The sequence below is a fragment of the Peromyscus eremicus genome, chromosome 1 (assembly GCF_949786415.1).
Source record: "Peromyscus eremicus chromosome 1, PerEre_H2_v1, whole genome shotgun sequence".
In the NCBI taxonomy this organism is placed as follows: Eukaryota; Metazoa; Chordata; class Mammalia; order Rodentia; family Cricetidae; genus Peromyscus; species Peromyscus eremicus.
Window position 1 is genome coordinate 67,183,087 of NC_081416.1, and position 26,729 is coordinate 67,209,815.

Genomic DNA, 26,729 nt, shown 5'->3' on the forward strand with positions numbered 1-26,729 from the left:
AGGGGGATTTTGCTTGTGGTGTGATGGCGTGGATGTTGCTGTGGTAACTGGTAATGGTGGTTGTGATGGGAGTGGTTGACAGTGGCCCTACTGGAGGGGATGGGGACCACGGTTATTGAAGGAATACAAGCCACTGGAGCATGGCTCTGGCAGGCCTTGCCCTTCTCCCCAATTCCCTCTTCCTTGCTAAAAACTGTTAGATTACATTCCCGAAACTAGCCCCCAAGTTCTCTTCCCTTATTTGGCCGATCCCTCCTCCTGGGGCTGACCACCAAGGTCCAGCTGTCAAAGTACTGAAATCTAGCAATCAAAAGTCCCTTTTGACTCACCCAATTAACAGGGCAAATTAAAATGAAACACCTCATCCCTAACACGGGGTTTCCCCTTACACCTTTATAAACTGCCACTTTCCTATGTGCCATGTCTGTCTTCCCTCTATCCAGAGGTCATACTATGTCCTCCTCCAGGGAAGAATATCCCTGCCCCCTTTCCCTTGTTCCCTTCCCCTTCTCCCTCTCCCTCTATCTCCTGTCTTTGTCTCTTATTCCCTGCCCTCTGTCCCTCTGGGGGCAAATAAATCCTCTTTGTGCTGAGAATGTGGTCTTTCAGGTCCTAAGCTGGTACCTTTCCTTTCAGTTCCTGTTACATTGTCATGGTGATGGTGCTCAGGGCTGTGGCGATGGTGGCAGCAGTGACAGGGAGGGTAGTGACAGTCGTGTTGGAGGTGCTGGTGGTAGAGGTGATGCTGGCTGGTTGTGGAGGTGACGCTGGTATGACCTCAAGGATGATGAGAATGATGCTGAACTCCTGCTGTCGCTGGTGGGGTTGATGATGGCTCTGGCCCTGGCATCTTTGGGGAGGAGTGTTTTTCAGCAGGACAGACCCGGGACATAGGCAGTCAGTGAGGGAGGCGGCTTTGCTGTCTCTTTGATGGCACGTGGGGTTTCATGGCCTTGTTTCTTCTTGTACGTGTCAAACAGAGACAGGTGGGCATGAAGCCACCCCTGTCCTTGACCTTCCGTGTGAGAGCTGAGTTCGGGTGTCCCTAAAGTTTCCAGATTCTGCAGATGGGACCAGCTCAGTCCAGCTAGGACGCTTTGTCTGAGTTAGCTGTGGGTACAGGGGAGGAGAGGTGTGCGCTCTGTCACAAACAAGAAACCCAGGACAGCAGGGGCCTCTCCCCAAACCGTGGGTGAAGGAGACGTGATTACTTAAGCACCTGCGTATTTGCAGATAAGGAAGAGTGGACCTGAGGAATCCCTGGGCAGATCTGCTGGCATCAGGGAGCCGTGCTGTGCTTGACACCTCATCCCATCCACCCCCTCTAGGCTTGAGACATCCAGTCCTGTCAGGGGAGAAACGATGTTCTGTGAAGCCTCGGGCTCCTCCTCACCAGCTTTCCTCGTTCTGAAGTGGAGGGGAGCTTTGGTCTCCCCATGGCCATCTGGGCACCCTTTCTCTGTGTTCACAACTACATATCTACAAGTTTCAACCGTCTTTCAACCTTGGGGTTCAGAAGCAGACATACATGCTTATCTGAGTCCCACAGTCAGAGTCAATCTCTGTTCAAACTGGGGTCCCTTAGGGTCCCCTGTGACAGAGGCCCTGTTTCTTTGTTCTCCTGTTGACTTCCTATCTCACAGGTGATGGGTGAACTCCTGGAGGAGTCATACTTCCCGCAGCAGAGGAGGTGGCAAAAATCTGATTTCACAGTTCTGCAGGCTCCTGACCGAGAACTTCTGATGCCCACCAATCAAGTTAGGGCCCTGTAGTGCCCGAACGTGTTTCAGAACCTCTGGTCTCCTGATGAATCAGCCTTTTCCTCCTGGGCTGAGCAGGGGGTGGGGCAGAGTGTGTAAGAGGGCTGAGTTTCACAAAACAAAACAACCCTGCCCACCCCTCCCACAGCGAAACTGGCAAAGAGCAAGCCAACAAGCCAGTAGAGTTCAGCACACAAAAGCTTCCTGTCCCCACCGTATACCAATTCCCCAAAATCAGTCACTGCATGATTGTCCACACAACATGCCTCAAAACTGTTTGAATGGTAACTATGTGGGCAAATTATGCTTCTAAATGCTCTGATCCACTGCTGTGAGGATACTGGGGTGTCGGAGACATGGGCACTACGAGGCTGAGAGAGGTCCCTCAGTCAGCCTTACTCGACCTTATTTCAGAGAAGAGGAGCTTCAGGTTGGAGAAGCTTTTGGGGTAGCAGGTCAGCATAAAACTTCTTTACTTTCTGCGTTATCTCCCTCCTTTCCTTCCTTTCTTCCGCCTCTCTTGTCCTTTCTTTGCCTGGTGGTAGTCAGTCCCAACAGCATCCAGCAGAGGTCACACTTTCCTGCAACATGATGCAAGGTAGTGTTTTTTGTTTTGTTTCTGTTGCTGTTTGTTTTGAGAGACTAACACACCTTGCCCTGGGCTGTAAGTTTCTGAAGTACTCGGAGAGACTCTGTAGTGGATGGTGTGGGAGGCAGGCTCTGAGCTATAAAAGCTACCAATCCTCTGTGCATCTCCCACCATGGCACAGATAAGGACAGTCACTGTGGGATATCCATACAGCAGGGCTGGCCTCTCATGCCTCCATTTCAAATATCACTGTGGTGTGTTGGCTTAAGTGATACTGGGCACACACTGGACATTGACCTTTTATTGGCCATATATCAAGGGGTCTTCTTACCAGATTGTGACTGCCTAGAGTTATTGTTGTGTGGATCAGGCAGGCTTCTGCAAGCCATCCATAGTCACTACAGTTCCCCAACAGCTTCCAGTTCTGGACTGTGATCTCCACACTCAGGAGGTTGGAGGGGGCAGCATGGCAGAGAGGAGGGCCTGGGCTGGAGCCTCCCATGGTGTGCAGAAATGAGCTTGGCTGATGGAAGGGGAAGGCCTGGGGACTCAAGCAGAGTCATTGCAAGGGCTGGGAGGATGCTTGGTGGGGAGAAGCACTTGCTCTGCAAGCCTGGGGGAGCCAGCACACATGCATCCCAAGCTGTGCATGTCTGCCTGTCTACATGTGACACCAGCACTGGGGGCAGAGACGGGCAGATCCTGAGAGTTTGCTGGCCAGGCCGCCTCACTGAAACAGAGAGCTTCGGAATCAGTGAGAGGACCTATCTCAAGGCAACACAGTGGAGAACAGTAGAAAAAGATACCCGACATCCTCCTTCTCCTAGAGGACAGACTTACCGGCACGCCCTCAGTCCATTCCCGAGAGCCAAGTGCTTTGTAGTTTTTAGTTTAGTTCTAGAGTTGGGAGAACCAAGACTAAGATGTATTTCCAAGAGTATTCTGTCAAGCTCTGAGCACACACTCTGACCCCCAGATGCCTAGTGTCATGTGACTTTTCCTGGTAAGACAAAGATACATGTATTTGTTGCAGATAGAGGGGTGACAGACCCAAGAAAAGATTCCACGCCAGTCTATCTGGAGTTTACGGAGTTCCTTACTGGAGGGTGGGTGACCCAAAGTGACCACATCTCTGGGGTGCCTCCTGCTTAACTTTCATCAGTCACGCCACTGAAGATCCCCAAACCCCAGTCCATCTTCCTCTACCCCTAGGAAGGGAAAAAGTCTTGTGAGGATCTTGTGAAGGGTTGTGAACTTGAGGGGCCCCGGGGTACACCTGAGCCTTGAGAGCTTATCAACCTCCTCCTTCCTTCCAGGAGAAGGCAACAAGTCTATCTCTTGAGGATCTTTGCTACTGAGCACAGCTGCCCCAGTTCAAAACAGCAGTGGCATGTCCTGCTGGAGGAAGCAGCTACATGAAACCTGCTTTATGGTGTAATCTTATCGTTCCTCTGGGTAACAATTAAGAAGCAGCTTAATTCCCAACACAGTTCTAGCATGTCACTTGGGCTGGAAAGTGTGGCATTTGACATGCTTACGTAACAGTCAGCACAGGGCCATCTCCCATTGCTATGCTGTTCCTTCACACTGTGAAACAGCTAACACGAAAAGTTACCCAGGGTAACAATTTAACATGAATGGAAACACCTGGGGCTTGGCCATTGGCATTTATCTAATAAAAAGACTTGCTGTACACACATGAAATTCGGGGTGGTGTGTGTGTGGGAGGGGGTGTCAAGCCCTTACAGAGAGTGGCTATACTCTAGTGCCTTTCCCTTGAAACATTTTAAAAATTACATTTAGCAGATGGGCGGTGGTGTGCACGCCTCTAATCCCAGCACTCGGGAGGCAGAGCCAGGTGGATCTCTGTGAGTTCAAGGCCAGCCTGGTCTACAGCGCGAGATCCAGGACAGACACCAAAACTACGCAGAAAAACGCTGTCTCGAAAAAGTTTTTAAAAAAAGTTTTTAAAAAAATTTAATAATTTAGCTTATTTAGTGTGTGGACTTCAAAGTAGATCTTCAGTCAGGCTTGGTGGAAAGCATCTTTGCCTACTGAGCCATCTCACCAGCCCATTTGTGCGTGTCTGTGTGTGTGTGTGTGTGTGTATAAGTGTGTGTCTGTTTGTGTGTGAACCTCAGGGGTCATTCCTTAGGCACTGTTTCTTTTTTTTTTTTTTTTGAGGCAGAGTATCTCATTGAGCCTGAAGCTCCCCAAGTAGGCTGGGCTGTTTGGCTGCAGAGGCCCAGGTCAGTTTCCTTACCGTCTCTACCCCATCTGCCCTGGAGTTACAAGCATGCTTTACTACACCTGGCTTTCTGTACAAGAGTTTTGGGGGCTAGAACTTAGGACCTCATACATGTTCAGCAAGCACTTTCTCAACCGAGCCACCTCCCTAGACCTGCCATTTCATGTCCTACAAGCTAAAGGAACCCTGGCCAGGAGATGTATGCCCATTTCCCTGTGGGTACATGATGCAGTAAAGAATGTTAATCTGCTCATTGCTTTGGCTTGATAGGGTTCGAACAAGAGTGCCATATATGACATACCCCACATGTGAAAGGGTCAGTTTCCCCATACAGATTTCCAAGAGGGCTCCGGACTTCTCCCTCCATCACAGGGCACAGAACACTGATCATGACAAATACAAAGGCAAGGTTCACGTCACAGAGCACACGAACAGCTGCAGTGTTTGTCACAAGAGGTGACAAATGAAGGCAGGGTCCTTCCAGATTGGTCTAAGCAACATGCTGGCAAAGGTTGAAGTGATGGATGGGGTATGAGCAGCTGAGAAGACAGCTTCCCTGTTTCCCAGGCTCTGGACAGGGTGAGCATGGCTCTCCATGAGAAGACTACAGAAAGCCAGCTTCATGGCCCCTTGCATCCACCCATGCCATCTTGCAGTGGGGTGCAATGAGAGAAATATGATCCTCTGTTAGAGCAGTCTAGAATCCAGCCATTGTCGACAAATCATTGTCATCATTATGAAGTCCTTAAAAAAGAAACTTTGGGGACTGCAGACAGGGCTCAGGGCAGAAAAGCACTTGTGCCAGAACCCTCATAAAACCAGAAGGATATTGTGAGTTCTGTAATACTGGGGCTCACATAGGGAGATGGGAGGAGAAGACGGAGAATTCCTGGAAGCTGATGGCATCTGGAAAACAGACAACAAAGGACCTTGCATTTGGATTAGGCAGAAGGCAAGGACTGATCCTGGTGATTACCCTCTGGACACCACATGTGTCCACGTTTACATACTGGTATATGTGTATCATACACACACATACACACACACACACACACACACACACACACAGAGAGAGAGAAAGAGAGAGAGAGAGAGGTTGAGGCCAAGCATGGTGGCTCATATCTATAATTTTAGCACTTGGGAGGCTGAGGCAGAACCCTGCTTGTTGACTTTGTTGTGGGCTTAAGGCCAACCTGAATGACAGGCCAGCCAGGGCATAGTGAGACCCTATCTCAGAACACCACTACCAGCAGTCTGACATCTTTACAAAAGTGGTCATCTGTGTGGCCCTTCAAGTCAAGATTCTGGTTGTCAGGAAATGAATCAGCTAAAGCTCCCAGTATGAACTTGTCCTCTGCAGCTTTTGTGGTGGAGGCTCATCCTGTGCCACGTGGGCAAGATTTCCTAGACTGAGTTCTCATGCCTGGCAGTATGATCCCGCCATGTGGCTTAGGGAAAGCTGTTGGAGGAGTTCGTGAACAGCAGCACTTGGATAATCAGGCTTGGAGGTCAGTGTCAGAGAGTGGTAACATTGACATAAGTACCTAGTTCTGCCAGAAGCTCAGGCCCAGGGTCCAAGGTGGTTGCTCAATTGATGTTTGACACAGAGTGAATGAAAAAAAAATTATACACTTTCTTCCTGTCCCTGAGACGCTCACAGTTTCGGAGTTAGTGTAGGAGATAAGAAAAAAAATCTGAAATGTTAGTCAGGAGGAAAGCAAGACATCAGGGAGCCTAAATACAGAGATTCTCAGCAATCCCGTTTCTGTGGCCAGCATTCAGTGAGCCACACAGCAGATCAAAGCCCTTGGAACCTTGGGAATCCCTCCTTTAAGTCCCTGCGAAGTTGACAGAGTCAATCTTCTGGAGAGATGGAGTGCGGTTTGCTCTGAGAAGCTTAAGCACGCTAAACCTTTTCTGTTGTCTATCTCCCAGGGACTCAGGCCACTTTTCAGAGAAGAGCCTCTTGCCTGGAGTGGCTGGCCAAGCGTGCGAATTCTCAGGAGACTCACATAGCAGAAACATGGCTATTGTCTCTCAGTGTGACTATGTACTAATGGGGTGATTCGTCACCTCCTCTGGTGCTCCCCACTTTATTATGACAAATTCTGCCAGGGTTTTTGGTTGAATAATAGCTTGCTGACTTCTTGTCCTTCCTTCTCATTTTTTCTGTAGTTGAAGGAATGCTGGTAATTCTGAACAGAAACACCCCTCACACCCCTCCCTGTAGCAGGAATCTTAAATGGTCTTATTAATAAAATCAAACCTGAGGCCAGTTATTGGGGTGAATGCTGGAAGATCAGAGAAGCAGAACAAGTCACAGCTACCTCACCTCGCCAGTTCCTCACCTGATCCTGTTTCTGAAGACTGGAAGCCTCTGTGTCCTCATCCAAATGGGTCTCAGCTGAACTGCTGCTCAAAAGCCTAAAAGTTTAACCAGGCTTCCTGGTTTTCACGCCTTATATATCTTTCTGCTTTCTGCCATCACTTACTAGGATTAAAGGCTCACTTTGTGGGATTAAAGGCGTGAGTCACCATGCCTGGCTGTTTCCAGTGTGGCTTTAAACTCATAGAGATCCGGATGGATCTCTGTCTCCCAAGTGATAGGATTAAAGGCATGTGTGCCACCATTTTCTGGCCTCTATATCTAGTGGCTTTTCTGTTCTCTGACCCCAGATAAGTTTATTAGGGTATACAATATTTTGGGGAACACAATACCACCATACCTCCCCAAGTCACCATACCTCTGTTCCTGTTGAGTAACCTCTGATGTTTGGACTCAAATCTCTTGCTTGTGGGGGAGGTACTGCTAAGTAGACATCTGAGAGTCCAGGCCCTGGGCAAGGGGAGCCTGGCTTTAAACTTACATTTTATGTCACTTGCCAGAAGGCGATCCTATTTTCTCCTTTCAGAGCAGCTGAGTCCCCACAGGGGACCCATATCACATTAGAGAACTTTGCTACCATCATTTATGGGTGGACAGACACACAGTGTGTGTGTTTTGAGAGCCAAGAGAATTTGAGTCATCTACTTGTTTCTTTTTCTCTCATTGTACAAACCTGAAGTTAAAGGGCGGGCAGGTTGAGTGAACCCCAGGAAAGTGGACTCCATGGGAAAGGGAGGGAGGGATGTGTGGCTGAAACTGTTTCACAGTTGAAACCTTTCTCTGTTGAGTCCTCCAGAACTGGACCAAAGTAGAAAACAAAGAGGCTTGCAGTTATTTGTAATAATTTAATCACATAGGAACTTGCTCTGTTCTTTTGTTTGCTCTTATTGTATGGACCTTTTCAGATTATTCTAGCCAGGGGTGTCCGACCTGTGGTCTGCAGCTTCTGATGGCCAAAGTAGCCACAAAAGTGACTTACCACAAAATCATAAACAGGCTTAAAACACTGTAAGATTTGTGTGGGGCGGGGGGTTGATTTTTGTTGTTGTTGTTGTTGTTGTTACTCTATTGTGTGGTCCTGGAGTATGAACTCTGTAGATGAGAATGGTGTCTCCCAAAGTAAACATACATAAGCTTGCACAGCCTATGGGCTCCTGGCTGCACATCCTGGTTAATGTGTTGCCCAAGACAATTCATTCAATGTGGCTCAGAGAGGAAAAGAGGTTAGATACCCTGTTCTAGACTACTGAGGAAATCGTAACACAACACCACCTACTCTACAGAGCCAGGGGACCAGGATGACATGCCCTGCACATGACCTCTCTGAGAACTTACACCTGTCTCCTGCTGCACAGTGGTCTTAGGAGCTCATAACACAGCCTCCAACTGTCAGGATAAGCAAGCTGGTCCTGACTGGACACTGCTAGAACTTAGCATTAAGACCTGAATTATCTCCCTGAAGAGGTGAATTCTGAGGGCCGCTGGAGTGGTTTCATTGACTTCCAGAGCAGGCACCATGGTGATCTCTCTCATACCATGAATGGCAGCCTGAGTTGCGTGCTTTGGGTGGTGTGGTTTGTCAGGAGAGGGCTCTGTACACTGCACAGGCCAAACAAAGATCACCACCACCAAGTCTGTGATGGCTGGACGAGCTGCCTTTTCTCTACAGTTTCATGGCATTCTATTAGAACTCATGTCTTCCCATCAGCTTTGGGAAGGGAAGGTGCTCATTCTTACTCAGAGAAGTCACTAGTAGGCTTCTGCTAAACATTCCTGTTCTACAGACAGATAGGGAAGCCATGAAGCTTCTTTCTATCTGGAAAACCCATGGAGCCTGTAGGAGCTGCCATGATACCTTGGAGCAAAATGGGAGAAATATCTTCTGCCCATTCATCTCCAGAAGAGAGAGCCCCTTCTCTCCCCATGAACACAGGAGGTGGTAATGTAACTGGAAGGTCCGTCTTAGCATATTGGCGCAAACATTAGTAACTGAGCGTGAACCTCTATAAAGGCAAATGACACCACAGAGAGGAATTGCCCTCTCTGAGGCTTGCTTTCCAGTAGAGGGAAGCAGGTAGTGGCTGTGCAGCCATAGTTCTATTGGGTAAGTGGCACGACAGTAGTAGAAACAGAGGTGTTAGCTTGGCTGGGCTTGGGGTCACGGGAGACTTTAGGGAAGAGAGATATTTATTTATAAGAGGTATTGAGGTATGAGTGGGAACTAATTGGTGCAGGAGAGAAAAATTTCCAGGCTGAGTAAGTACTAAGCATGAAGATTTGAAGCTCTCTGCAGGAGCAGGCATGAGGCATATGAGCCACAGCCTTCCATGTGATTGACATATGAATCATGATGAGATAGTGGTTCATGAGGCCATGGCAGCTGGGGCACTTACAGAAAGGAGTTAGTTTGCCCTCCTAGTCTTTAAGGAGGTGAGTGGTCACAGGCACAAATCCCCACCATCAAAGGTAACTCTGTCTCAGTCTGCGACTACAGTTATAAACATGACCTCAGTCCTGGGATTCAGAGAGGGGACCCGATACACACACCTTCCTGGAGTCATGGTCATCACTATCTCTCCACATCAGAGCTTCAGACTCACAGCTGGGATGGAATGGGACACCTCTGAGCCCTTTTTCTAAGACTGTCTTCTTTACACACCAGCCAGGCAGCTCTGGGTCTTTGTCGATTCCTGTGATTGTAATATAAATAATCAGATGAGCTGCATCTCAGAGTAGGACTCTGTTAGGCAGCTGGAGAAGCCAGCTTGCTCAGTGCACAGGTCTCACACTTCCGTGGGATGAGTCATTAACAGACACAGCTAATTGGAGGCTGGTGATGCCTCTGCTTTGCTGGCCTTAGACTGTACCAGGTCACTACAGTAATTTCACACGAATGTGAAAGGGCAGTGGGGGCGGTTTTCATCTTTCTTTGTAAAACAGCATTGCTGCTTGGGTTAGGCTTGGGGCAGGCAGAGGATGGGTGAAGTTCCAATAAAGGTGACAGATGGATCCTTCACAAGGGCTGTACACTGGGGAGGAAGTGTCTCTCTCCTTTGTTCTTCTCTGCTTCTTCACTTACAACCCCCCTTCTATGAGAAGAGCAGGTCAGTTACATCACAGAAGAAGGATGCTTATTTCTTCTTCTTCTTTAAAAATATCACTTGATGTGGGCATGTAGGTGTGTGTGTGTATGTGTGCACATTTGCATGAGTGTGGGCACACATGTGTATTACACAACGCAAGTCTGCGCACATGCATGTGGAGGTCAGAGGTTGATGTCGGGTATCTTCCTCAATTGCTCTCTACTGTATATACTGAGGCACAATCTCTCTCTTGACCCTGGAGGTCTCTGATTTAGTTAATCTAGCTACTCAGCTTACCCCCAGGGATCTCTTCACTTTTCTAGAGTGCTAGGATTACAGGTGGGATGCCATGTCAGTCCGGTTGTAACATGGATCTAAACTGGGGATCCAAACTCTGGCTGCCACTCTTGAGAGGCAAACAGTATATCCACGGAGCCACCCACCACCCCTATTTCCTTTTATGGCATTTCTAAATTAATGCTAAAGCTTTCGTGTATGTGTATACTGCACATTGAGCCCCATTATACCTCTCCGCATTTCCCTTTCTTGCCCCTCCTTGCCCCCACTAGTCCCCCATGTTGACTTACATAGTTTTACTTTGCATTCATGTTATATATTCATGCACACTTTCATGTATCTATGTGACACCCAGGAACTACAAATGAGAGAAAATCAGTTATTCGACCTTTTGAGATGGACTTAATTTACTTGACGTTGCATCCATTTTCCTATGAATGACCTAACTTTGTTCTTCGTGATGGCTAGAAACAGTTCCATGATGTATGCACCACACTTTCCTTACTCCTTCCTCTCTTGTTGGATGCCTAGGTTGTCTCTATTCCTTAGCTATGGTGAAGAGCGCCACAGTAAACACTGCTGTACAAGTGTCTCTGTGACATGTCAGTGTAGAGTCTTTGGGATGAATACCCAGGGGTACTGTTGCTGGGTCACGTGGGAGATCCAGTGTTAGTTTTTCTTCTGAAAATCCTCCACAGTGATTTCCATAGTGATTACACTCATTGACATTTTCACTAGCGGTGTGTAAGGATTCCATTTGTTTGCACCCTCTCCTGGAGCATCTGGTATCCCCAATGTGCTCCTAGTTTCAGATTACAACTGGTGAGCTCTCAGCTCTCCTACAGCATCCATCATAAAGCACAGGATCTTGTGAAAAACCTAAGGTCCCATTTTGAAAGGAGGCACACCCAGGATAAACAATCTCAGGCCCCCAAACTTGGGCGCAAGAGAGTGAGCACTGCTTAATAGGAAGAGTATGCAGAAGAGGGAGGCACAGACGGAGACCAAATGGGTGCAATGCTAGAAATGTCTCCAGCAATCCATCAACCCCAGAAAATTTATCAAGGGCAGCGTGTGGCATTGCTGCTTAGATTAAAATAGATAGAGAAGATGGCATTCTTACTGGAAGGAGAATAGGGTTTTTTCTAGGATGACCTTTGCAACACACAAACAATAAGAGCATGCTGAAGCTCAGGCTTGGGCGGGTGGTGAGCGATGGGGAAGAGACTGTCCACAGAGGGTTTGACTGCACACCTGGCTGCACAGATAGGTGGAGACTCAGGATCTGTGGTTGCCAGAAGACGAGAAGACATGAGAGCTGGCAATCCCTGGAAACTGAAGTCCTGGTGACATCTACCTGGGGTGACCTTGCGAAGCTCCCACTTGTTTTGATCCACTCTATTGACAGTCAACAGTGACAGTTGTCCCAGCTGTTGAGAATGTCAGAGGAGACAGGTGTCCTGTGTTATTCTTACCTATGTATAGGCGGTATTTACTGTAAACACAGCATGCCTTTAAACTCACAAGAAAGAAACTGGGTCTATGTTTGATTTCAAGATCATGTCCTTGTGACTATGTAGACCCCTTAGCTCCATCCTAGGAGTGCTCAGCATCAGGGGCAGAAAAGGGAGATGTTTACAGAAACTCCAACTCCAGTGATATTCAAGGCAATCTATGATTTTGCATAGCTTAACAGTCTGATTTCCAGAGAAACCCTGCACTGAATTGATGACATCCTGCTGACCTGCCTTCGTGTCAGGTCAGAACTCTCCACACAGAACTAGTGGGATGCTACTATTTCTCATTAAAAATGAGATGACATACTGGTGTTTACCAGGGCTACAGGCTGTGTTGGAAGCTCAGCAGCTGTTACCATGGCAATGAGATGCTCTGTCCCACTTTGTGATATCACCTTTGTTTTGCTGGAATCCTTTCCCCCAGTGTCTGGAGACTGGTGTGCCAGTGTCATAGTTAGCTTTTGTCAATTTGACACAAACCTAGACCTACCTGGAAGAGGAGATCTTAATTGAGGAATTGCCTCCATCAGATTGGCGATGGGCGTGTCTGTAGGGCATTACTGATTGCTAATTATGTAGGTGGGCCCAGTCCACTGTAGATGATGCTGTCCCAAGGCGGGTAGGCCCAGCCTGTATAAGAGAGGTAGCTAGTTGAGCAGGCTAGAGGAATAAGCCAGAAAGCAGCATTCCTCTGTGGTCTCTGCTTAAGTTGCTGTCTTGAGTTCACGCCCTGGCTTCCCTAAAGATGGGCTATAACCTGTAAGTCAAACAAACACTTTGTTTCCCCAAGTTGCTTTCAGTCATTGTTTTATCATAGCAACAGAAAAGCAAACTAGAACACTCTCACTGATGGCAGCTGTGAATCCCAGCTAGGAACTCACAGCTAGCACAGATCTTAGATTCACAAGGGCTCACTTGGAAATTTTGGCAAAAAAAAAAAAAAAAAAAAAAAAAAAAAAGCATTAGTTAGTCCAAAGCCTACGCCGAGGCTGGCTTGGCAGCTAGGCAGGCTCACAAAGTCAGGGCATTCTCCCTTCAAGAGGTATGCATTTGGTCCAATAAAACAAGGAGCCATTTGACACACATCTTAGATGAAGTCAGCCTTTAGAAAAACCAGAGCCTGTCACAAGTCCTCTGCCTGAGGATGCAGAGGTGGAGGATATGAGGAAGCAGGAGACAGCCAGGGGACAAAGGAAGCTGCTTTGGGTAAATAGATGACAAACTCCAGTCTGAGAAGACCTTTGCAGTCATTCACAAGAAGCTGTGGCCTGCAGCTGGGTACAGTCTAAGCTTGAATATAGTATAGGTTCTGCTGGGTTCTTGTGACCTTGAGAAAGTCACTGGATCCCTTTTCCATACTAGAAACGTGAAATTCAAAATTTTAGCTCCTATGTGCTTTTGTGAAGATGAACTACTGCACAGAGTATGACCTCATGGTATGTGACATCAGGAGCATGATGTCATGGTGTGTTGAGTGCTTGGTGGCTTCACTCCTTGCAAAGTTACAGACATGTCTTAATTCATACCTTAAAGGAGATGGGAGCCTAATAGAAAAATGCTACATGACCAACCTGAGCACTAAGGACTTTCCAAGGCAGCCAATCACACTGGAATTCAGGCAGGGTCCCAGAGGAGGCAGCTGCTAAGCCACGCCTTACAAGAAGCGCTGGTGGTTCCACATGAAGAAGTATTTGAGTGGTGCTCCTTCCCCGACCGGTGGTGGTACAGAGGGTCGGATCCTGGAGCACTAAGGGGCCCAGGGGTTGGGGCAGGCTGCCACCCTGGTGTGCTGTACATTCTGGCCCAGGAGCCAGCCACCCTAGCAGTTCAGCACCGAGACTTCCCGGACAGTTCTCGGACCCTGGTGTCTGCGTGGGTTTGGAGGGGCTTCTTGGCTTAGGGAATCATAGCTGCACAGACACTGTGAGTTTAGCTTGTCAAACGAAGTCGACACGTACAAACCATTGCCTGTTTCAGATTGCAGTTTCATTGAGGAGCCTGGTAGAAATGCAGCTGAGCTGGTAGACCCCTTGTTTGTCAGGCATGAGACACTGGGTCTGATCCATGGTCCTGTGCAAGCAGTATGGTGGCACCTATGGTCCCAGCACTCAGGAGGCTCAGTTTAAAGCCATTTTTAGCTACATAATGAGTTTAAGGATAGCCTAGGCTATGCAAGACTCTTTCTAAAAAAGGAAGAAAGAAAGGAAGAAGAAAGAAAAGAAAGAAAGAAAGAAAGGAAGGAAGGAAAGAAATGAAGCAAAGAAAGAAAGAAGTAGTTTCATATTGGGATATAATCCATGTAACTTGTAACTCCTATTTAAAGTTACCCCTGGTATGTATAGCTAATATGAAGCCAATCTGGGCCTCATCTGAAACACCATCTCAAAACAAAACAACAATAATACCCAAGCTAATAAAACAAAAGCAAAGGAAAACTCATTTTAATATAAATGCTACAGTTCTGTGGTTGGCAGGATGCTCGTGAAGCTGTGCCGCCATATCTGGGTCAACTTTAGAATGTCTTCATCACTTCCTGGTGGGAGGGGGTGGCCCTCAGCTCAGACATGGACCTTGGTTGCGTTTCCACAAGCCATTGACTCAAGAAGCCTTTCCGATGGTCCCGAGAATCAGGTGTCCACAATCTCGAAGGCCTGGTTTAAAATGTGTAGCGGTAAGAACTGAATGCCAGTGTTGGAGTGGGCTCGGGCACTACTTCTTTTTCAGTATGATACTCTCCAGGCAAATCAACCGTATGGCTTGGTGTGTTTGGTAGTCAGATGTGACAGCGGAAGGTTCTACATTTCAGGAGCAGGTGGAGTTTTCATATCAAGTCGCCTGTTCCCTGTCCCATCAAGGGTGATTTCTACACCAAGTGATCAAACAATACTTAAGACCTTAATGCTTGCTTGATTGGATGAGACTGGAAACCCTTTATCGTGCCTTCAAGTCCACAGTGCCTGTGTCCAATGGGAGCAGGGGCCAAAGTGTAGGTACTTCCATCTCCTTGATGTTCCACATGCAGAAGGGGAAGTTGTGCTATGCTGGACTGAGACACTACCCCAGTGGCCCAAGTAAGTTGCCTGGGTGGATCCAGGTAGGGTGGTGTTTTCAGCCCTAGAATATGGCTTATGTGTTTTTCTTCCTCCTGCATTTTCCCCTGCCTCTCTGAGGAAAGAGGCAACATCAAACTCTTACTGTTTGAATTTGGATTCAGGACACATTGCCTAATGGATGGAGCATTGGTTTCCAAGTCAGTTTCCTATTGTGTTCCTAAACTCATCCCCCCCTCCATTTCTGGGGTGGTTGCCAAGTATCTAGAACAAACAATTCCTCTCAGCCATTGGAGTTTGACTCTGGCTTCTGGGCTAAACCCCTAAAGTCACAAATTTCCTGAGGCTATGTTTGTCTTCTGAGGAATGGCACCAATTTCCCTGCCACGATCAACTCTGAATAAAACGAAACAAGATAGGGCAGCAGCAGATGTATTCTGGAACTGCAGCACCTGTTCAGGCTACCTCACTCCAGGCCACAGAAGTTGCAGAAGGACACCAGGGAAGCACTGGCATCCTTCATCCCAGGACTGGAGACAGCAGGGCGGATGAGGTTGTAGATTGCCAGCTGCAGGCCAGGGGCCTGTGTTCCCTACATCTTCCACCCTGGAGCAGAGTGGAGGGGAACACAGTGGTACCCTGGGTATGATTCTCAATGGAGAGGCTCAGTGGCATTCTTTGTGTTTTTATTTTCCATGTATCGGTGCTTTGCTTGCACATATGTCTGTGTATCACATGTGTGCCTGGAGGCCGTGGAGAGCAGATCCCCTGGAACTTGAGTTATATATAGATGGTCGTGAACCATAAAGTGGGTGCTGGGATTTGAACCTGGGTCCTCTGGAAGAGCAGCCAGCACTCTTAACCTTTGAGCCATTTCTCCAACTCTCCTGCTGTACTCTTGAAGACAGAGCTACCTGACTCCTTTGAGAAGCCCCCCTCACCTCACCCCTTCTACATATTCACACCTCTGTCTTTAACACAGACCTGCATAGTTCCAGAATTCAGCGCACTCTCTCGCTGTCTGTCTGTCTGTCTGTCTCTCTCTCTCTCTCTCTCTCTCTCTCTCTCTCTCTCTCTCTCTCTCTCTCTCTCTCCAGCATTGGGTGTCTGCTCTATTATCCTCTGCCTTATTTCCTTGAAGCAGGGAAGTAGAGTCTCTCATTGAAACTGAACTTGCTGCTTGGAATAGACTGACTACCCAGAGACTTTCCGGGGTCCACCTATCTCTGTTTCCCATGCTAGTGTTACAGACACATGTGGAGATTCAAACTCACAGCCCTGTGCTTTCACAAGTGCTCTTAGTAGGCCCTCTACTGAGCTCTGAAGTTCAAGTCTTTTTAGGGCAAGAATGTAAATGATGAACATTCTTTGGCCTCCTGTCATCTTTTTCACACTATTGATCTTATATGAGACTCCTAGAAAAAGCCAAAGTCTTTCACTGGGTATCAAATGCTCTTGGGAACAAAGCTGTCCAGTATCAAATGACTTATGGAGACCCTGGAGTTTCTCCCCAAGAGCAAGGGTTTCCTCTGCACCTTCCAGATCTGGTAGAAAAGGCTGAGGTGCAAAAAAGCAAGTCGATAAATTTGAAAAACAGAAAGCTGGAGTACTTCAAAGACCAGAGTCAAGCCCATGGGCATCACGTTTCAGTTGAAAGTATCAGTAAATACTGTCTGCTTTGTAGGTAAACACTGGGGCAGGAGCCTGATGGGCAACAAGTGCTTTACTCTGGTTGTGTGCAAATTGCTAGTTAGACTGTCTCCCAAGAATTCTAAACGGCCAGACTCTTCCCCCAGCCTCCCATGTGTGGCTGGTGTCATGTGGGTAACACTTTTCCTGGGGGATCCGTTTCTGTTCACACCAGTGGGAAATGACGCATCCAATTCTAGCTTGAGCCAATGAATTTATTGGGGCTACTTCTAGGAGTTTGGATGACTGAGTATGGGAGTATCACTGAAGGGTCCACCCAAGGACTGGTGACTGCTCCTGAAGCTTGTAGGCAGCTTCAGGACAGAATCTCTCCCCGAGCACTGCTACACGGTTTACACAATGTCAAGGAAGGGCTTACTCATCTTATGACTTTCTTGTGCTGTTTGTGAGCCTCCCCAGCGAGGGCATGCATCAGCTCATAGGGAACTGCTGCACAGTACATAGGCAGGATTCGAACTATGTACCTTGTGGGTAAGGACAGTCTTTCCCCTCCACCTCCCTTCGGTCCTCACACAAACACAACTCTCACCTCAAAGGGAATAAGAGAGCTTAATAAGATGGAACCAAATACGAATGACTGTGGCCTGAGAACACATCTGTTGCCCTAAATTCTGTGTGGAAGCAGCTTCATGAAGTGTTTAAAGTAACAGAACACGTAAAGTATTAAGTAGGCAGTTACAGCACGACTGTGGGCCTCACATGGTACCCGACCACTCTTAGCCTTTGGTTGGTAGAGATTACATACAGTTGTGCTAATATACTCCACAAGGTTTTTATCCGCTCATCACAGGATGTTTGGTCTGACAAAGAGGTGGGCAAAAAAAAAAAAAAAAAAAGCTCTTTAGGGGTCTAAAGATGGCCCAAGACTTTGTAATTAGACTCTGGACCTGAAACACCTCAAATTCCCCACAGTTATTGAAGTTTTAATCAGCCAATCGGCCTTGAAGAAGGTCTCAGTTTGAGGTGCGGATGTTTGGGGGAGCTTTCCTTCACAGTTGCATGGCTTTCTTTCCCTCCTTCTTGCACCCCTTCACACCCCACGTGTAAGGAGCATCTCTCAGGCCAGGCTTAATGCAGTGACATCATCACCTTTGCTCTGCCTACACAAGTCCGGGTGCAAGCCCAACCCACATGCCAGCGGACAGTCACCACTCAGCACCAAACCTCCAGCGACCCAGCACAGTTCCACAAGTGTGAGAATCACCGTTCTGTGGACAGCGAGCCACCTTGATACTAACATGGAAGTAGAGAGGGGCACCTTTTCTTTGATGCAGCAGTGCCAGGGTCTGTGTGCTAGAGTAGACTAAGTCGAACATTATTGTCTCCAAAAGTCTAGAAGATGCCAAGGGATCTGGTATGAAGGGTCCACCAACCTTCAGGGTCCCAGTTTCCTTCCATTTTCATGCTCTGCCATTCTCGGAGGGTCGTTCTCATCCTTAAGCTGTCAAAAAAAAAATGACTCAAGACTTCCAGCCACCATATCTGCTTTTCAGGAAGCAGGAAGACAACAAACCAAGGGTACAAAGGCAAAGCCACAGACGACCTGAATGTACCCATCCTTTCCAGTTTTGTGTTAGAGCCTTATCAAAAAACTTCAAGTCATAGTTCACTGACCAGAACTTAGTCACAGTATTGGGGAAAGTTTTGGTGTTGCACAAAGGAACACACAGAGCAAAAGTAACCCAACAAGGCCATTTCTTTTTGCAAAAGGAGTGTGTGTGCCAGGACTCCAGCCAAGTGAGCAAGCACCCGTGGCCAAGATGGTCATTGTCTCTTATCCCTGACTTAGGTGGTAGCCACATCTCATCCCATTGGTGGGAGCTTGGCTGCATAATCTGACACTATTGGCTAATTGGTGCAAAGGGGAGTGGGAAGGAGAAAGTTCAGGAAACATGGGCCCTTGTCAAGCTAATCACTTTTGACAGGAAAAAAAAATCATTTCTCACATGAGGTTACTATGTTTATACAGGGTGACAAGATAGGCAGATTTCTGTGTTTTGTTGTTGTTGTTTTTAAATCAGGCACACTGCTAACCCATACAGTGGTCTTATAGATGACGATAGAGAGGAGAGTAGCTGTTACCAAGGTGATCGTGATGGCTAACGTTGGTTGTTATCTTGACACAACTGGGAAGAGAGGAAACCTCAAATGAAGAATTGCCTCTATCAGACTGGCCTATAGGCAAGTTGGTGGGACATTTTCTTGATTGATGTGTGTGGAGGGAATAGTCCTCTGTGAACAGTGACATTCCTAGGCAGGAGGCCTGGGTTGTGTAAGAAAGGTAGCTGAGCAAGTTTTGAAGAGCAGGCCAATAAACAGCATTCCTTTGTCATCTCTGCCTCAGTTTCTCCCTCCAGGTTCCTGCTTGAGCTCCTGGCTTATCTCCATGACGTCAGGAAATCCATTCCTCCCTGAGTGGCTTTGGGGCTTTATCACAACATAGGAAAACAATCTGGGAAAATTGGTCTTCACTTCCACTTGAAGCCTCTGACTGATGAACCAGGAGAATGAAAACCTAGGCATCAAGACAGTCTTACCTCAACCAATGTCGTGTGCAGACAGAGCTGTCCATTCCAGTCCTATTTCCTGGATCCTGGGAGTCAGAAGACCCACTAAACAGTATCAGTGTGCATTCCCAACCTAACTCCCCTGGGGGTTTGAGGACAAGGCAAAGCCTGCTTGGTGGGCAGACGCACTCCTGCCGTAGTTCTGCAGACAGGATGATTCTGACTTCATGCTTCATGTCTCTCATCTAGAGAGAAACCAGTGAGGTTCCATGTCTCTAACTGAAGAAGTAAGAGAAAGGAGTTTCTAGAACCCTGACTCCTTCGCAGCTGGGAACAAGCAGGCTTAAAGGAACCTTTCTCTCAGGACTTTCGGCGAATGTGTCATGTTGAGGTTAGGTCATTTCCCACCAGGAATTCCCAATAGCAGGAAAAGCTGTGTCCTTAAGGCTCTCCTTCTGTCTACAGAGCTCAGGCTCTGTCCCTGACATGACAGCATCCTTTGCTGAGTTTTATGTCTCTTTGTTTCTGTTGCTATAACAGAATGGACAATCTAGAAAGAGAGATTTTTCTCTCTTCCAGTTGTGGAGGCTGGGAAGTCCAGAGGCGTAGTGTTGGCATCGGAGGAAGGTCTGTTTGTAATCTGAGGACCCCACTGCTTCCTTTATCTTTTTTCCATAAGGGAGCACTGGAGTGCTGGGTTCAGGGTGAGTCCCGAGAGCAGCACACACCATGAGTTAGACTTGCTGATGCCAGCTTGGGCCTCCTCCTGTGGAGTGCTTAAGGACCATGGAACCCACCTATGCAGCAGTAGAGCATGACTGAAGATCTGGGTTCTGGCCTGCCCTTTAGACAGGGTCCTGGTTCCCCCAGCCTCATAAAGGAAGGCTCTGGCAGTCTTTAAGGCTGCCTTGTGTGCCTCCAAAGGAATCTTCAGGCCACAGAAGTGACAGAGTGACCGACACAGCACAGGCAAGCCACAGTTGTGTGTGCATTCCTTTCTAGTTCAAGAGAATGGGCAGCCATAGCAAAATGAGGAGAAATCAATTGAACAAAAGTCAGTTTGAACCAGCGGTTCCCGACCTTCCTAATGCTGCGACCCTTTAATACAGTTCCTTATGTTGTGGTGACCTCCAACCATAACATTATTTTTGTAGCTACTTCATAACTGTGATTTTGCTGCTGTAATGAGTTGTAACACAAATGTTTTTGAAGATAGAGATTAGTGAAATGGGTTGTGACCCACAGGTTGAGAACCTGTGGACTTCCCATCAGGTTTTAACCTATCAGATAATGTTACTGGATCACTTTAAAAAGATAGTATCTTGGGGGGGGGGGGTTGGAATGTTAAAAGTTCTTAAAACACATAAGACCTGTCTCATGTTTAAGATTTTGGTACATTCCAGATGATCTTTTGTTAGAGGATTTGCTGAAGAAATGAACCCTATTGTAGAAAGGTAATAGCCAAAATGATCAATAAGTAACATCAATTCAGAACTTCAACCCAAAGATGGAGTGACATGGAGATGAGAGGTACATTTAGCTCTTCAAAGAGGAGACATGTTCACACTTAGACCTGCCAACAGCACCCTTCCTATTTTAAAAAAAATGTGGTTGTTGATATTTCTGTTTGTACAATATAATGATTCCCCCCCCTCTCTGTGTGTGTGTGTGTGTGGGAGAGAGAGAGGAGGGGGAGAGGGAGAGGGAGAGGTGAGTGAAGAGAGAGAGGAGAGAGAGATGAGTGTGGGTACCCATGGAGGCCAGAGGAGGGCACTGGATCCCCGAGCTGGAGTTACAGGTGATTGTGAGGGTGCTGGGAACCCATTAGAGTCCCTTTGGAAGAGCAGAAAACACTCTTAACTGCTGAGGCATCTCTTTATTCCTCTGTCTGTACATTTAAAAGGACTCAGGTCTGTTCTCTCTCTGACTATTGGCTGTTGTTTAGATTTAGGATGGACGGGTGATCTGGAAGAGTACAGGTTTGAAAAAGCTCACACTCGCTCCACCCCAACTCCCAGCTGTGGATCTGCTGTTGTGGAGTGTGGGGGGAGGGCAAAACAGCTTGACCACACAGCTGCCATGACAGGCTTAGAAGTCTAGACACAGCTTCTGGCAGGCAACACCTGGACCCAGGAAAAGACATAAGCTGACCCCACCCAGGGGGGCCTGCATCTAAGAGGAAATACATGGCATTCCAAACATTCCCTATACCCCTAGACAAATGTCAGCCAGGGTCCTGAAACCTGGAAATCCCCTCACCCCAACCTCTGCTATGATAAAAACCCCACCCTGCCTGGGCTAGGGGCTCTCTGCTCTCGCTGTTGCCTCAGACAGAGAGTCTAAGCTCCAAGCTTGAAAATAAAGGCTCTTTGCTTTTACTTATGGGATTTGGTCTCTGTGGTGGTCTTTTGAGGGTCCCCGAAATCTGGGCATAACACTGTATTTGAGAACTGAGCCAGCAGATGCCAAGAGTCGAGGCTGGGCCAGTTGCTGGAGATGGGGAACACAGTTTGACCTTGCTCTAAAGAAGCCAGTCACAGGGAAGGCCACCAAACACAGGTCTGAGGAGCCACACAAGATGGACAGTAGGATGCTTGCAGGAATGCTCCACAAGCAGTTCTAGGGACTCTAGATATAAGCCAAGAACTCACAGAGTACCAAGGGATTCTTGTGGCCCACCCAATAGCTTGATGCTCACATATCCTGGTACTGTGGTCAAAACTGATGGAACCAGAATTAGTTTATAAGCACTCAATGCTCCAATGGGGAGATTTCCTGTCAGACCTCCATAGCAGTCAAAGCCATGATTTGGGAAACTGCATGGGAGAGAGGTGGGGAGCTGTTTCAAATATAGATAGATGGGGAAAAAAGATTGAAGTTCATAGTCATATCCCACTTCTGACTCTAACTTTTCCTGGTACAGTGCATGGCCTCATTGGCCTATAGCATATAAAATAACTTAAAAGAATCTATGTCCTTAGGAAAATTGGTTCCCAAGTCCTAGTCCTTTATTGGGACCACTATTGATGGCAACAATTTTCCTCACAGAATTACTGGAGACTTTTGTGGCATCTTATCATGAATGTATACTTGGCTCATGGAAACGCCCAAGTCTTAAATATGAATGTCTATGGGGAAAAAGAAGAGTGGCCACGTGAGCCTAAGGTGTGCAGAGATGCTGGGATACCCATGTGCTGGGTCTGTGCTGAGCAGGGCACGCATTCCAGCCTTGGGAAGGAGGAGCTGAGGAGGACATGAGTGATGGCCATCCTGCCATAAGCTTTGAAAACTTACAGCAAAACTCTCGACTTCTTGATACTTTTGTGCCGGGAAAGGAACACAGAAACTAGTTTTAAACAATTGAAATCAGGTTGAAGGTCAGAAAAATCTAATGAAATGTTTATCATTGAAAAGGGTGACTGAGAAGTCTTTCACAACAATGAAGGTTCATTGAAAGATGAGGCCATAACTGTCACAGGCCTTTATATATCAAATAATATAAACGAATACTAGTACTATTGTGCATAAAATATACATTAACCTTAACGTGCATAAAATGTAAATTTCAGGAAATACGAGGGAAAAGTAGACAGGAGAATAATAACACCAGAGGTTTTCAGTGACTGCCAACACCTTATCATTCACATAGAGACAAACACAACAAGAAGCCAATGAATATTCCTACATGTGTAATTGATCGAGTGACTTACCAGATATATTTAACTTTAGTCCAGTCTAGGTGACTGTAAATCCATCTCCTTCTTTACCTCCTCTGGCACCTTGTTAACCATCACCGACTGTGTGTTTGCATGAATAACACAGTCAGTTCCTTCTAGTATGTGAAGAAGAAGGCAGACTCTCTTACATAATGCAATAGACTTGTAATTAAAAAAAAAACTTATTTATTTCTATGTTGTGTGTATGAGCGTTTTGTCTGAATGTATCTATACACCACATGTAGTGCTTGTGGAGGCCAGACGAGGGTGTTGGATTCCCTGTAACTGGAGTTACAGGTGGTTGTGAGTGGCCTGATGTGGGTGCTGGGAGCTGAACTCAGGTCTCTGGAAGAGCAGCCAGCGCTCTTAACTGTTGAGCCATCTCTCCAGTCCCCTCATTCTTAACCCCACACATATACATACACACATATATAAAAGTGACATTATACAGACTGAGCAGATTGTATTTATATACTTAGGAACACACATACACACATACACACGCTCACATACTATATATATATATATATATACACACACACATATACATAAATTTTCAGAAAACACATACACACATACACACGCTCACATACTATATATATATATATATATACACACACACATATACATAAATTTTCAGAAAACCCTCTTAAGATTTCAGAATGGATTCTGTTACAGAAAGCAGATACCAAGGGAATTAAACAACAGGATTTACTTCTCCAGTTCCAGAGGCTGGAATTCTGAGATTGTGCTCTGGTGAGAACCCTCCTCCTGAGTCACAGATGGCTGTGTCTCTGCAATGTCCTCGGAGGAGAAAAGAGGCGAAGATGAGGCTTTCTTTTCTTCAATACGGGCCTGTGATAGTTAATTTTGATTGCCAACTTCCCTGGTTTGAGAAGTGCCTAAGAAATTAGTAATGGGCATCTCTGGGTATGTCCACATAGGCATTCCCAGGAGGGCTAAGTGGGGGGAAGACCTGCTCTTCATATGAGCAGCACCATCTCCATAGTCCTGGTGGAATAAAGAAAGTCAAAGGAGAAATCCCCTCTCCTTCTTTGCTGCCATGATTCCAGCTGCTCAGCTCTGCTGATCCTTCCCCACTTTGAGGGACTCCAACCTCTGACATCGTGAGCAAAGTAAATCCTTCCCTCAGGTTGCTTAGGTCAGGTCGATCGTCAGTGACGGAAAGCTGAACACAAGTGATAAGACCATCAAGGCTGCTGCCCTCATGGTTAACTGCTCCCCAAGACCCAGCTCTTCATTCCAACACACTGAGGTGGGGACTGCAATGTGCCAATGCGGGAAGGTATGCAAACACTCTGTAACTGGCACAGGAGAGGTCCTGTGAGTTCATGCAGAAGTAACTGCAAAATTCGGTTGAAATAAAACAACTGACTCTGAATTCACCAGAGAGCACACAGGAGGCAGAGGCCCTCAACTTCATGCCTGCAAAGGGAAACGATAGCATCGTGAGCCTCTGGCCCTTCAGCGTGGGGTGCAGACTGACACCAAGGTCCCCGCCACTAGATGTAGTAGCTGTTGGAACAGTGGAGATTTCCCTCTTAGAGATGAGCCCTCATAACTCAGAGGTTCATAAGGAAACAAAAATCAGGACTGTGAGCACCCCAGGAGGGTAAGCATGAAATTCAGGGAGGAGGTCCCAACATTCTGACAACAACCCAGAGCATAGGTAATGGGGGAGACCCATCCGGGACCCACAAAAAGCAGCCAGAGGGCAGAGAGAAAGGAGCTCTTCATGGACAAGCTATGTGGACAGAGATCAGCATTCCCCATCAGGAGCAGAGGAGAAAGAGGAATTTGAATGGGCCCCAAATGCCAGAGCATGGAGCTCAAAGCCAGCCCAGCACCCACAGAGGAACTGAGTCTCAGGGGTCAGAGAAAACAAGAGTGAGAACCTCACCTTTGCTCAGAGCCTTAACTGACCACCAAAGCAGAGAAGGCATCTGTGTGGCTCTCACAACTAACTGCCTGGCATGGGGAGAGCAGATCCCACAGCTGTCTGCTACAAGAGTGGGTCTCAGAGCTGACTCCGATGGGGAGACAGAACATGCAGTTGCAATCTAGACATGCTCAATAGACCCAGAAGAACACGGCAGGATCCAGTTCATGACCACACGCATGCATATGGTTTACAGCATCATCAGTTATCACTAAACTTGTTAAGAAACAGGCCATCATGCCCGTATTCCAGAAGAAAAGAAGCTAACAGAACCTTACTGAGTTGGGCCCTCTGTTGGCCTCAGCTGACTAGTCTTTCAATGCTACAGTGATATATATGTTGAAAGAGTTCAAAGAAAATACATCTAAATAATGGGTAAAATACACCTCACTTGAATGGAGAGTGTAACAGAGAAGTGCAAACGACATAAAAATTTTGGTGTAAACAGCTCAATGCTGGAATAAAAATCACCTAACTGGGTACAGCTGCACTTTAGAAATATCAGAATCCTCAGTAGATGTGACAACAGATCAATAAGCAAGCCCTTCTCTGAGAAAGAGAGAAAAATACATCCAAGAAAAATAAAGTTTCCGAGTCCTGTGGACCACATAAAGCGGCCTAACATATGCGCACTGGAATTCCAGGGAAGGTAAGAAAGAGGCAGGGAAAATATTTATTAGAAGAAATGATTTAAACGTGGGGGAAATGTTAGAGACTCTAGGACCTCAACAAACTTAAGTGGTCTAAAGAAAATGACTCTCGAACACACCATAGTCAGGTGGTTGGGAACCAAAGGTAAACTGATGATCTTGGGCCGATGAGGTGGCTCAGCAGGTAAAGGTGGCCTGATGACCTGATTTTGATCCCTGGCACCAGCATAGTAGAAGGAGAGAACTCCCCCCCGACCCTGGAGTTGTTCTCTGGCCTCCAAACACAATCTGGCACATGCCACCATATAAATAAATAACTGTAATTAAAAAATATAAGGGTAACAATCCTGAAAACACAAACCGCTTTACACAGAGGGAGACTGGCATTAACGGCTGACTTCCGAACAACTTATTCAAGTGGTTCAATAAAACAAAGCAAATAACAACAAAAAAACACCCTCCGAATCCTGTGAGTCCAGCAATCCAATCACAGTGGCACTCTCTTCCACAAATGAAGGCAAGATTGAACTTGTTCAGATAAGTAGAACCTGAGAGAAGTCACTGTCGGGCACAGCACTGCAGATGTACAGCAAAGCAATGATGTGGCCAGCCCTCCGGGCTAAAGGGACCAGCGTAGACACCTCAGGCTGTTCACGGTGACCAGAAATGCCAGACATGTTGGTACATTTGAAATGACGTTTTCTATGGTTTCTCTTTACTTAAGAAGCACATGACTTGGGGCCGGAGAGCTGGTTGGCTTAGTGGTTGAGGATATTTGCTGCTTTTACACAGGACCCAGATTTAGTTCCCAGGACCCACGTGCTGGCTCACAACCATCCTTAGTTCCAGTTCTAGGAAACCCAATGTCTTGTTATGATGATCTCTGAAGGCATCGGGCAGGCATGAGGTGCACATATATACATACATACATGCAGGTAAAACACTCATGCACAAAATAAGTCAAAAACAATTTTAAAAACACATGATTTAGTAAAGTTAATATCACAGTACTATGATTATGGGTTTTTCATATCCATGGGCAAGATTTGCTAGACAGCAACGTCACAAGAGATATGCAGGGGGGCAAAGAAAATTGTACTGCACCAGCTTCGTGCATTTCACCTGAAGTCATTCAGTATTTACTCAAATTAACAGCTTGATGTGAATTTGAAGTACATGTTGCAACCCTTAAAGTAATCATGGAAAAACAATTGCAGAAGGCTGCAGACAGTGATGCTAACCAAAACACTGTCAGT

The 26,729-nt window shown here is 46.8% G+C and overlaps 1 pseudogene; it reads left to right on the plus strand.

Moving 5' to 3' along the window:
- The first annotated feature begins 679 nt into the window (after positions 1-679).
- LOC131905560 (small ribosomal subunit protein uS10-like) overlaps positions 680-26,729 on the plus strand; it is a 31,749-nt pseudogene continuing 5,699 nt past the window's right edge.